This window comes from Oncorhynchus gorbuscha, linkage group LG01 (assembly GCF_021184085.1).
Source record: "Oncorhynchus gorbuscha isolate QuinsamMale2020 ecotype Even-year linkage group LG01, OgorEven_v1.0, whole genome shotgun sequence".
Taxonomy (NCBI): domain Eukaryota; kingdom Metazoa; phylum Chordata; class Actinopteri; order Salmoniformes; family Salmonidae; genus Oncorhynchus; species Oncorhynchus gorbuscha.
This window is the reverse complement of record NC_060173.1, coordinates 23,571,836-23,582,422: the sequence shown is the minus strand read 5'-3', so window position 1 is coordinate 23,582,422 and position 10,587 is coordinate 23,571,836.

The window sequence follows — 10,587 nt, the reverse complement described above, 5'->3', positions numbered from 1 at the left end:
TGTATGTATGTATGTATGTATGTATGTATGTATGTATGTATGTATGTATGTATGTATGTATGTATGTATGTATGTATGTATGTATGTATGTATGTATGTATGTATGTATGTATGATGTATGTATGTATGTATGTATGTATGTATGTATGTATGTATGTATGTATGTATGTATGTATGTATGTATGTATGTATGTATGTATGTATGTATGTATGTATGTATGTATGTATGTATGTATGTGTGCTTTTGTGTGGAGACCAAGGCTCAGGTGGCCAGGAAGCATGCTAATTAATTCAGCAAGTGAACTCAACAATGTGAATTGGTCTGGAAATGCCTGTGGATCCCACGCTATGGGCCGCTCTGCAAGGAATGGTCTCCACCAGGTCTAACACATCTATGGGGAGGGGGATGAGATGGGTTTACACTAATTAAACATGCCATATGTTGCCACTCTCCCCCAGCACAGCAGATGCTCTGACAAACTATCAATTATTATGAAAATTCAACCTATCAGGAGGACATAGACAGCAGAGACCTTCAACACAATGATGACTGCTCAAATCTAGGCCGTCCTGGCGTATAAACTATATGTTAGCTCAGCTCCAGCACTGAATACTTCGTTTCTTCTGTTTGGGAGTCATTAACAGGTGCCCATCACTGTCCAAGTACCCATTAGCTACTTCTGCTCCTTTATTTTAATCAAATGAGGTGAAGACATCATTTCCCACAGATTTTCATAATACAAAGTTTCAGAATTTAATCATTTGATTTTCTATGAGAATAGATATGATGTGCTTTGTTGGTGTTAACACCTAAAGAAATTGTAAGAAAAAGCAATGCTCGCTCTGCTTACCGTAGCTAGCATCAAGAGCCTCCAGATCTCTTGCTGCGTCTGAGGGCAACGTGAGGAGCAGAGAAGATTTTCTGTTGTCAGGATACTGATGCTCTCAATGGACTTTCGGCTGCCTACATCTGTGCTAATTAGACCCTCAGTCTTTGAGAACCTGCTAGAACCCGTCAATTGTGTCTTTGTTAAGATCATTTGCACCCCGACATGTTTTAAATCTACAGACTGAAGCTCTGGAAGCCTGGTCAATATAGCATTCTCATGGACCAAATGCTGGGCCTCTAGATCGATGATGATGATCCTCAACAACCATCAACTGGGATTACCATTCTCAGGGTGCGTTTGAGGCCAAAGTAGCTAAGACTCGTTTAAAGCTAATTAGGTTTGCTATTATTGAGAGTGGAGGCTTTTGAAAGAGGCTCCGATTCAGCAGAACATGTTGTTTGAGCCTATTCAATGACCCTCCTAAAGATTCTGTCAACGTTGGAAAACGTTAGTACAGGCTATGTTCATGCAGGAACAAAGGGGATAAAGTATGTAAATTGCTAACTATTGGGCAATGGGCATAATAGCTGACTATGGTCAAATTATGAATGAGCCATGCCATCGTTTCCAAGTTCACTTCCATTCATTGTGATTATTTATTTAACTAGGCAAGTCAGTTAAGAACAAATTCTTATTTTCAATGATGGCCTAACTGCCTGTTCAGGGGCAGAATGACAGATTTGTACCTTGTCAGCTTGGGGACTTGAACTTGCAACCTTCTGGTCATGAGTCCAACGCTCTAACCACTAGGCTAAGTAGTCACTTAACTTCTGGTACAGTATATTAATAATCTTCATCAATGTAAATGTATCTGGTAGAGTTCGAAGCAATACTATTCCCAGTCTCAAACACAAAAACAAATAATCATGATTGCAGAGGGGGCATCAATTACTCTTCTATTAACCAATCAACCTAGCTGGGGCATGTTCACTTGTTACTTCCTCCTCCCATTAGATCGGCTGACAAATGGGCCGGTTGAATTGGTTTCCTGTTCATTATTCTTAGGACGCAAAACAACGTTGGGTCTGATAGATGAACATCAATAGCGTGAGTTTGCCATGTGGGCCCGTTCCCTGTTCTGTTGTTAATCTGGTTGCAGTATCTGTGTACTCTGAAAAACAGGACAGAGGAGAGAGCAGCAGTATACAGACCCTCTGATTATATTTATGAAATTCAATTACTCTGACATAGACAGATGGAGCCGCTGTCAGGGGGGGAGGCCCGTCATTTGTTAGCATCAGCTGATGTGTCAGCCAGGGGTGCCGATGGGACCCAAACTGTGTGACTGGAAACAAGAGGAGTGGGGGAGCAGAGAGGAAAGGAGAGGAGAGGAGAGAGGAGGTCTGCAGTGAGGGCGGCTGGTCTGTCAGGTTCAGGGCAGATTTTCCATTGGTTGCTGAAAGCCCAGGATTAGACTGTATGCCATCTTTCCCAACAGTTACTCACAGGTCCGTTCAAACTCTTACTACTTCCACTGAACTTGGATCTGTGGCATAAAAAAATATAAACAGCATTAAAAACATTTAAATGACCACCTTTGAACCCAAAGAGACTTCTTCATGTGTGTGTCACAAAAAGCTATTGCTACAATATCTTGTATATGGTCATATCTCCCTCTCTTTACCTGTTTCTATCCCTTTCGCGCATTGAAATTAGCAATACCTTGGGACTAGAAAGTTGTGTCCGACATTTTTGTAAAAAATTAGTTTGTCACATGTAATTGATCTTTAGATGGTTCTTCATAAGTCTGTGAAGTTCGATTTTCTGAATAAGTAAGTGAAAAAAATTAACAACTAGAAAATTCTGTCTGCATGAACCCATTTGAATTTATGGTTCTACCTGCAATCCAATCACACGCCTGAATTGATACAGATGGATCAATCAGATCACGTCTTTGCCAGCTCCCTTTAAGTATGGTCTAGGCTAGTCTAACCAGCGATAATGGCACACACAAAAAAAAAAACTAAATTCAGAAATCTTAAGGTAAATTATGTTGTCACATTGTTGTTCAGTGATGACAGTTATTCATCTTAATGTATTTCATGATGTGTTCTGACTATATCTTGGTAAATTAAGGATAGCATTTATGTATTCAAATAGCTACAGTTTTCTTAACTCAACATGTCTAATTCAGAAGTGTCAGAGAGAACCTCAAACCCAGATTGACATTTCAGAGCTTTAAGGGTCTATCTGCGATTGCATCCCCCTAAAAAAATCTGATTTACAAATGTCTCAGGATTTTGATACTCTGTACTTTAGGTACCTTTAAAGTAAGGACCTTAATGGGTTATGAAAGAAGAATTCTCTACACACAGTTCTGAGATATGCCATGTGAAAACTTTGATTCTCAATATCTCAGAACTATGCTACAGTGCCTTGCAAAAGTATTCATCCCCCTTGGCGTTTTTCCTATTGTGTTGCATTACAACCTGTAATTTAAATGGATTTGTATTTGAATGACATGTAATGGACATACACAAAATAGTCCAAATTGATGAAGTGAAATTTAAAAGAATTACAAATAGAAAAGTGGCGCATGCATATGTATTCACCCCCTTCACTATGAAGCCCCTAAATAAGATCTGGTGCAACCAATTACCTTCAGAAGTTACATAATTAGTTAGATTGCACACAGGTGGACTTTATTTAAGTGTCACATGATCTATTACATCTATTACATCTCAGTATGTATACGGCAGGGTAGCCTAGTGGTTAGAGCGTTGGACTAGTAACCGGAAGGTTGCAAGTTCAAACCCCCGAGCTGACAAGGTACAAATCTGTCGTTCTGCCCCTGAACAGGCAGTTAACCCTGTCATTCAAAATAAGAATTTGTTCTTAACTGACTTGCCTGGTTAAATAAATAAAAAATTAAAAAATACACCTGTTCTGAATGGCCCCAGAGTCTGCAACTTGAAGGAGCTGGAGCAGTTTTGCCTTGAAGAATGGGCAAAAATCCCAGTGGCTAGATATGCCTATCTTATAGAGACATACCTCAAGAGACTTGTAGCAGTAATTGCTGCAAAAGGTGGCCCTACAAAGTTTTGACTTTGGGGGTTGAATAGTTATGCACGCAGGTTTTATGTTTTTTTGTCTTATTTCTTGTTTGTTTCACATTTTATTTTATTTTGCATCTCCAAAGTGGTAGGCATGTTGTGTAAATCAAATGATACAAACCCCCCAAAAATCCATTTTAATTCCAGGTTGTAAGGCAACAAAATAGAAAAAATGCCAAGGGGGTGAATACTTTCGCAAGCCACTGTATGTGCAGATTGAACCTTATAGTCACAATTCACTGCCTCGCTAATTTACACACATCCTATTGAAACAAGACCAAGAGGTAAAGTTAGTTGAAGAAGCATATTACCCAGTTAGGTTCAGTTCCGTTCTGTGCCCTTTGCCAGTGAATTATGTATGAGTTTCCCTGTGAAGATGAGAGTAGTGTGGAATTCATTGAGGAACCGCTGACAGTTCTGGTGCACCTTTATCCAGAGGGGAAAAAGAAACCAATATAAAAGGAGTCCAACGTAAAGTGAGCCCATCCCCTTCAGGGTGTTGGAATATTAGCATAGAAGGAGAGAGTGCTGCAGCATTCCCCCAGAACCCACCATTTTTTGGCATAGCATGGAAGTTCTATATAAGGCGGCGTGGAGCTCCCGGTAACAGGGGAGGGGTAAATGGTACTAATATAAGCAGCATGTGTGATCTGTTGAGATTCAGGAAGGTTGTGATCCTACCACACATTCTCACAGTCTATCAGATATATTATGTCTGAGGCCTCTACCCACTGGGCACAGACATCGTAATTTTTGAAAATCAAATCAGTTTTCCATGTTGATTCACCGTCATCACATTACATTTTTGGGTTGAAATGATGTGGAAACAACCAGTTTTTGCCCAGTGGGTAGTCTCTAAGGTGCCATACATACAATGTAACTCCTTACCTCCCCTAATCGTCAGGCTCGGTATTCATAAAGCATCTAAGACTAGGAGTGCTTAAAATGCAGGTCCCCCCTCTTATTCTTTATGACTTAAAAGGTGAATATGATCCTAGATATTCACTCCTTTTCTGAAATGATTACAGACCCAGCTCTAGAGTTCCATGAAAACAAAACAACTTCTTCCTTGAGATGTCTATTAAAAAGCAAAGCTGGATGAAATAGAAGAAGGGAGAGCTGCAAGCCAGCCAGTAGGGAACAATAGCCACGTTGAAAAAAAGAGTGTGGCCGCTCACTGTAAGGGATCTGCCTGATGGTAGATGTGAGTATCCCACTGAGATTGAAGACTTTTATAGTCTTGAAAAGTTTAGGCGAGAGAAGATTCACAGGCACAAAGCAGCCTTTAGAACAGTGCTCTTAGCGATGTGCATTTCATATGTGAAACAGTGAAAGGATACATACTGTGGCCTACATTTAAAGAGCTACAGAATTTACTCTATAGCATCTAGATTTCCCTTTCTTCTTTAAACTGGAACTCAAGCACTTTAACCTTTTCAGTTAATATACAGTATTGTTCCAATTTCAGTAGACCAATGTTATGTACAATAACTACAGTATTGGAATACTTACAACATCTATCCAAGCCTGTGTGAAGGTCTGTTTCTGATTTTGCTCATTGAATTGTCATGCCAAATGTGAGAAGAGAGCAGTAACAGACTGACACCCAGGCTACATCAATCCATACAGGGATGTACAACATGTGTCACTGTGTTTGCCTTTCTATATCAAGCCCTTATCTCTCTCCTTTAATGCCATACTACATATAAAATACTTCAAATAGCTCTCCCCTCTTTATGAAAATATGATGCTGTTTGAAATGTAATTTTATGACATCTACTACCTCAAATTGTAATATGCCTAATTACCCTTAGCGTTATCACAGCAATTTAGCAATCACCATGTGCCCTTGTGGTGCAGTGAACATTCTACTCAATGGGCCACTAAGGGATGGGATCAATTAGCCATTTAATTATTGTAATGATGTGGACCTATGATTTAGCTCCCACTGACAGTTTCGAGAGAGTCACAGATGTGTGTGTAGTATTTCAATGGGTTGCCATGATTGACCTATATGTATAACGCTTCAGTGCATCCAGTGGTATGGAGTGTTGTGAGTGCCTGAGTACATCATCGTGCTGCCTTTGTGAGCTGTGTAGTGTGTAGTATCGCTGACAGTACTACATTTGGTGTTACTGGCTCACATTTAGCTTGAGGAGTTGTATTCAAGACGGTACTCTGCTGACTGGACTGCTCACTATGAAAAGCATGGCTCATGTGAGTCAATGCAAAGAAGATACAACGGCTGCCAACAATGGAATATAGGCCAGAGTACAAGACAATGGAATATAGGCCAGAGTACAAGACAATGGAATATAGGCCAGAGTACAAGACAATGGAATATAGGCCAGAGTACAAGACAATGGAATATAGGCCAGAGTACAAGACAATGGAATATAGGCCAGAGTACAAGACAATGGAATATAGGCCAGAGTACAAGACAATGGAATATAGGCCAGAGTACAAGACAATGGAATATAGGCCAGAGTACAAGACAATGGAATATAGGCCAAAGTACAAGACAATGGAATATAGGCCAGAGTACAAGACAATGGAATATAGGCCAGAGTACAAGACAATGGAATATAGGCCAGAGTACAAGACAATGGAATATAGGCCAGAGTACAAGACAATGGAATATAGGCCAGAGTACAAGACAATGGAATATAGGCCAGAGTAGTACAAGACAATGGAATATAGGCCAGAGTACAAGACAATGGAATATAGGCCAGAGTACAAGACAATGGAATATAGGCCAGAGTACAAGACAATGGAATATAGGCCAGAGTACAAGACAATGGAATATAGGCCAGAGTACAAGACAATGGAATATAGGCCAGAGTACAAGACAATGGAATATAGGCCAGAGTACAAGACAATGGAATATAGGCCAGAGTACAAGACAATGGAATATAGGCCAGAGTACAAACAATGGAATATAGGCCAGAGTACAAGACAATGGAATATAGGCCAGAGTACAAGACAATGGAATATAGGCCAGAGTACAAGACAATGGAATATAGGCCAGAGTACAAGACAATGGAATATAGGCCAGAGTACAAACAATGGAATATAGGCCAGAGTACAAGACAATGGAATATAGGCCAGAGTACAAGACAATGGAATATAGGCCAGAGTTCAATACAATGGAATATAGGCCAGAGTACAAGACAATGGAATATAGGCCAGAGTACAAGACTATGGAATATAGGCCAGAGTTCAATACAATGGAATAATAATAATGAAACTTAAACTTTAGAAACTAATATCTGATAGTGATGTTATACAGTACCTATGGTGCATGTCAGAGGAGGCTGGTGGGAGGAGCTATAGGAGAACAGGCACATTGTAGTGTCTGGAAAGGAATAAATGTAAACCACGTTTGACTCCATTCCATGAATTCCATTCCAACCATTACAATGAGCTCATCTTCCTATAGCTCCTCCCACCAGCCTCTTCTGGTACATGTTACACAGACTGTATATAGGTCTAACCATGTTGAAAAATGTAGTGTGTTTGTGTGAGTGAGTGTGCCATGTGTGTGCCTTGTCCGTCGTGTGTGTGTGTACAGTATGCGTGCACCGTGTGCAGACATGTGCGACCACATGTGAATGTCAGAATCTTCCCATTAAATCCATCATGAGGATTCCACTGTCAGTGCAGTAGGTGCGGAATGAAGTATAGTTGAGGTGTAGGACTATGAGTGGGCTAGAAGTGGTTAGGAGGTAGTGGCGGGATGAGGATGGAGGGTGCATCTCTGAGCAGAATAAAATAACAGTGTGTGAGTGATGAGGATGACAGAAGCTGATGTGTGCTCAGGGCCTGTGTGGCTCCTGTAATAAAGATACGGAGCCACAGAGTGGTCTCTTAACTGCTCCTTAATCCCTCAGTAAATGACATGTTCGGCTCCCCAAGAGGCGAGTGAAAAAAGCTAACAGTTTTTCCACTGTTGGGACCTTGATAGCGTCTGGAAAACATTTTGCATACTGTATAATGTCAAGGACAGATCATTTTTTTCATCTGGATTTGTATCAAATAAATATGAACCTTTAGGAAGTATAAGAACATGGCGTAGCCTAATGCTAGAAATATCAAAGAAATTACAATTGATAATTTTGCCTGTACAAGCTGATAGCATTTCACAATTGGTTTCCACAGCCGTTATAACTGAAAATTCTGTGCTTTCTTCTTTCACCAGCGCGTGGCATCTGTTTGATCAATGTTTCCTGAGAAGGAGGTCATTTGTGTCTTTCACTGAAGAGCAGAGACGGTTCTCTTATCACCCCCCATTGGCTATAAAGTGTCTTCTTTATATTGGAATCAATGGAATGGAGTCGAACACGTTGTCTCCATGTGTTTGGTACCATTCCATTGATTTCATTCCAGCCATTACAATGAGCCCATCACCCTATATCTTCTCCCACAAGCCTCCTCTGGTGCACACGCACACAAAGCACTCACACTTTACAATGTCAGCACTGCATCTGATAACAGCCATTGGTGATGGCCAGCCTCGACAAGTCCAAATTTGTCAGCAGGGTTAAGGACAGAGAGAAGAGAGAGAGGGGTATCGAGTGTGAAGAGATGGGCGATTAGCTAGCGGACTGAGTCAAGCCACTTGCAGCTTTGTGTGTCACAGTAGGATGGAAAAGCCAATGAAACACTTCTCTAAGGGTGTCATAAACCCTGCTTTATGGTTGGTTTGTGTAGCCTTGCAGATTAGGTTCAAAGAAAGACAGCTCCCCCCTTTCTCGCCACACATCTTAAATCCTGTTTCTATTCAGTTTCCTCTGTAGATAGATTCTCAGGGCGGCTGTGAAATATCCCCGGAGTCAGCAGCTATGGAACAGCTACGGGGCTGGGTGAAGTTACATTACCACAGGGACTATTTAACTATTTGAGCACAGGAGAGAAGAGCATGACTGTGCTAATCAAAGAACACATATTTCTGCCATTTTGGTATGATTTGCTCTTGTTATTGGCATTAATAGTTCATAAGGAAGCTGAGAATAGCTGTGCTCAAAGGGGAAAGCTGCAGTTTGTGCACTTGAAAGGGTGGGAAATCAAAATCCAATCAATATTGCTAGTTATATACATTGATTAATGCAATCCCAGCTAGCACATGTGGCTCCTTGGAAGTGGTGGGAATGTACGTTTTTGGTTTCCCATTGGTTCTGGAAAAGAAGCCATGAATTTTTTGGTTGCAGGGAGGTTCTGAGAATGTTTTACTATGGTTCCCTGAAAGCTTTGCTGGGAGGTTTTATTAATGTTCCGAGAACAGAAATGATATGTTATTTGAAGGCAATTAAATAACGTTCAGAGAACATGTTTCAATATCACTTTTAATAACACTGCTAGCTTAGGTTGATTGTTTTGAACCAATAAAAAAAGAAATGGTTTTACATGATTAATGCCTAAGAAAATGTCCATGTGTCCTATCTGTGCTTGGAGTTCCCACCTGAACACACTTAACAAGATAGAGGATAGAGAGAGTTATGTTGATGCTGAGAACGGCATGTATATGTTTTTAAATAACCTTTTTAGAACTCTGAACATTACTGAAGTTTTCTTGTGGGAGGAGGTCAGAGACCTGGCCGTGTGGTGCCAGGACAACAACCTCTCCCTCAACTTGATCAAGACTAAGAAACAACATTAAGAATGTTGTTTCTTAATGTTCTCTTAACTATTTGAGAACATTCCCAATGTCAAACCGGTTGGAGAACATTGCTAGGACATTAACAACATTTTAATTCAATTGAACCATGTTTGAACTTTTAGGAAAGGTTTTGTTAAAGTAATGAAATACCAATATTTTTTTGTTTGTTGTCAGGTTACTTAAATGTGCTGAGAATGTTCCAAAGCCAAGAAACTATCCTACACCATTCCCAGAAAGTTGTGGGAAGGTTGTTTGCAAAATAACCATAGGACAACCATGCTATCATCAAGCTCTAAGAATCTTATGGTTTTTAGAACATTATGTGCTAATTGGGCAATGCGTTTCCTTCAGGAACTACTTGCAGAACTCATCTCAATAAGTAAGTCTGAGGAGAGTGTCTCAACAGTGAAATGCATGGGCTGGTGTCTCGAGAGTGGCACTGTTTTGGGCACTGAGGCCAATTGCAAATGGGAAACCTGGCAAAGGACCCATGGCTGTCTCCTCTCCTGTTTTTGAGATGCAGCCTGCCGTTAGATGCTGTTAGATAAACTAATTGAATCATAAGCTGCCTAGCTAGCACATTTGGTTCCTTGGATGTTGTGGGAATGTTCGTTTTTGCTTTCCTATTGGTTCTGGGAATGAAGCCACACGTTTCCTGACAGATAAAACTGAGCATTTTTTTAAAGTTCTGAGAACATGAAAATTAATTTGCTTAGATTTTTCAAAGATATATATTTTTTTATTGTGTCACGGTGTTGGTGAGATTTGAATTTATGTTCCCTATCCATGGAATTAGTCCACTGCACCACCAGGATAGAGCTAGCATGCCATGTTTAAAAAAAAATCATTCAAGCTGTTCATTTTAGTCTATACAAACCCCATTTTAACGGAAACAAGCAGTCATTAAGATCAGGTGTGGCCAATTAGTGGGTGTGGCCAACACACCTGAACACGCTGAACAAGATAGAGGATAGAATTTTGTTGATGC